Source organism: Triticum dicoccoides, chromosome 5B, assembly GCF_002162155.2.
Source record: "Triticum dicoccoides isolate Atlit2015 ecotype Zavitan chromosome 5B, WEW_v2.0, whole genome shotgun sequence".
Taxonomy (NCBI): Eukaryota; Viridiplantae; Streptophyta; class Magnoliopsida; order Poales; family Poaceae; genus Triticum; species Triticum dicoccoides.
The window spans coordinates 301,207,681-301,211,221 of record NC_041389.1 but is presented as its reverse complement, the minus strand read 5'-3'; positions in this window follow the sequence as shown (position 1 = coordinate 301,211,221).

The window sequence follows — 3,541 nt, the reverse complement described above, 5'->3', positions numbered from 1 at the left end:
GTCGTTTTTAAGGGTGCTCATGAAGTTGCTTCTTTGATTGAAAAGTATGATATTACTCTCTACAAATCTGAAAATTCCGACATACTTAAAAATTGCTATGAAAACTATGCTCATATTACCTATGTTAAGGAATTTATTGAGAGAATGACCGTTGCTTTGGAAGAAAATAATGATATGCATGAATATATAGATAATTATGATTCCGATGATTTGATTGAAATATCCTTGATGAACATGATGCTTGCTATTCTTGTGGCCATGATGCCAATATTTATGAAGACAAATTTGCTATAGTTCCTTATGTTAAACATGAGATCGTTGCTATTGCACCCATACTTGATAGTTCCTTCGATAAAAAGCATGATTGCAATAATCTTATTATAAATTCTCTTAATGTCAATTGTGTTAATGATATGCAGAACCTCAAGCTTGGGGATGCTAGTTTTGCTATGTCTACTACTTGTTGCAATGACCATGATTGGGGTGATTCTTCTTACAATCTTGAAAATTTATTTAAGCCCCATGATGAATATGAGATTGATAATAATGTGCAATAATACTAAAAGTGGGTTTGGAAGAGTGTCAACTTTATATCCCACATATTTGGATAATGTTCAATCTTATGAAGTTTTTGATAAAAGTGGGTTTGGAGAGGTCATGACTTTAGTTAATGATATTCCCAATATTTCGGAAGAGTGTCAACTTTGCATGCATGTGGATCATGTAGAGAAAATTTTATGTGAGAGCTATATTGTTGAATTTGAATATGATCCCACATTTAATTATTATGATAGAGGAAAATATGGTTGTAGAAATTTTCATGTTACTAAATTACCTCTTGTTATGTTGAGATTGTTATTGTCTCTCACTTCTTTCTTGCATATGTTAGCTTTTGCTTGTCTTGATAATTTATTTGCCTATAAGATGCCTATGCATAGGAAGTATGCTAGACTTAGATGGGTTTTTCATATGCTTTATGATGCTCTCTTTGTGCTTCAATTCTTGTCTTTCATGTGAGCATCATTGAAATCTCAAGGCCTAGCTAGGGGTGTTAAACGATAGCGCTTGTTGGGAGGCAACCCAATTTTATTTTTGTTTCTTGCTTTTTGATTCTGTTTAGTAATAAATAATTCACCTAGCCTCTGTTTAGATGTGGTTTTATGTTTTAGTTACTGTTTTTGCCAAGTATAACCTTTGGGAAGAATTGGGTGAAGTCTTTATGATCTTGCTGTAAAAAACAGAAACTTTAGCGCTCACGAGATTAGCTGCCATTTTTTTACTAGAGAGTGATTTTAAATTGATTCTGTTTGCAGATGATTAATAGACAAATTCCTCACGTCCACCAAGTTATTTCAGAATTTTTGTAGTTACATAAGTATACGTTTGATACAGATTACTACAGACTATTCTGTTTTTGACAGATTCTGTTTTTCATGGTATGTTTGCTTATTTTGATGAATCTATGGCTAGTATCGGGGGGTATGAACCATAGAGAATTTGGAATACAGTAGGTTTAACACCAATATAAATAAAGAATGAGTTTATTACAATACCTTAAAGTGGTGATTTGTTTTCTTATACTAACGGAGCTCATGAGATTTTGTGTTGAGTTTTGTGTTGTGAAGTTTTCAAGTTTTGGGTAAAGATTTGATGGATTATGGAATAAAGAGTGGCAAGATCCTAAGCTTGGGGATTCCCAAGGCACCCCAAGGTAAAATTCAAGGACAACCAAAAGTCTAAGCTTTGGGATGCCCCGGAAGGCATCCCCTCTTTCGTCTTCTTCTATCGGTAACTTTACTTGAGGCTATATTTTTATTCACCACATGATATGTGTTTTGAGCGTCTTGTATGATTTGAGTCTTTGCTTTTTAGTTTACCACAATCATCCTTGATGTACACACCTTTTGGAGAGACATAGATGAATCAAATTTATTAGAATACTCTTTGTGCTTCACTTATATCTTTTGAGCTAGATAATTTTGCTCTAGTGCTTCACTTATATCTTTTTAGAGCACGATGGTGGTTCTATTTTATAGAAATCATTTATCTCTCATGCTTCACTTATATTATTTTGAGAGTCCTTTAGAACAGCATGGTAATTTTCTTTGGCTATTAAATTAGTCCTAATATGATAGGCATCCAAGATGGATATAATAAAAACTTTCATATAAAGTGCATTGAATATTATGAGAAGTTTGATACGTGATGATTGTTTTGAGATATGAAGATGGTGATATTAGAGTCATGCTAGTTGAGTAGTTGTGAATTTGAGAAATACTTGTTCTAAAGTTTGTGATTCCTGTAGCATGCACGTATGGTGAACCGTTATGTGATGAAGTCGGAGCATGACTTATTTACTGATTGTCTTCTTTATGAGTGGCGGTCGGGGACGAGCGATGGTCTTTTCCTACCAATCTATCCCCCCTAGGAGCATGCGCGTAGTACTTTGTTTCAATAACTAATAGATTTTTGCAATAAGTATGTGAGTTCTTTATGACTAATGTTGAGTCCATAGATTATACGCACTCTCACCCTTCCACCATTGCTAGCCTCTTTAATACCGCGCACCTTTCGCCAGTATCATACACCCACCATATACCTTCCTCAAAACAGCCACCATACCTACCTATTATGGCATTTCCATAGCCATTCCGAGATATATTGCCATGCAACTTACCACCGTTCCGTTTGTTATGACACGTTTCATCATTGTCATATTGCTTTGCATGATCATGTAGTTGACATCGTATTTGTGGCAAAGCCACCTCTATAATTATTTCATACATGTCACTCTTGATTCATTGCATATCCCGGTACAACATTGGAGGCATTCACATAGATTCATATTTGTTCTAAGTATTGAGTTGTAAGTAAATAAAAGTGTGATGATCATCATTATTAGAGCATTGTCCATGTGAGGAAAGAATGATGGAGACTATGATTCCCCCACAAGTCGGGATGAGACTCCGGACGAAAAGAAAAAAAAGAAAAAAAAGAGGCCATAAAAAAAATAAAGAGGGAGAAAAAGTCCCAAATAAAAATATAAAAAATAAAAATGAGAGAACAAGAGAGAAGGGACAATGTTACTATCCTTTTACCACACTTGTGCTTCAAAGTAGCGCCATGATCTTCATGATAGAGAGTCTCCTATGTTGTCACTTTCATATACTAGTGGGAGTTTTACATTATAGAACTTGGCTTGTATATTCCAATGATGGGCTTCCTCAAAATGCCCTAGGTCTTCGTGAGCAAGCGAGTTGGACGCACACCCACTTAGTTTCTTTTGTTGAGCTTTCATACACTTATAGCAATAGTGCATCCGTTGCATGGCAATCCCTACTCGCTCACATTGATATCTATTGATGGGCATCTCCATAGCCCGTTGATACGCCTAGTTGATGTGAGACTATCTTCTTCTTTTTGTCTTCTCCACAACCACCCTTCTATTCCACATATAGTGCTATGTCCATGGCTCACGCTCATGTATTGCGTGAAGATTGAAAAAGTTTGAGAACATCAAAAGTATGAAACAATTGCTTGG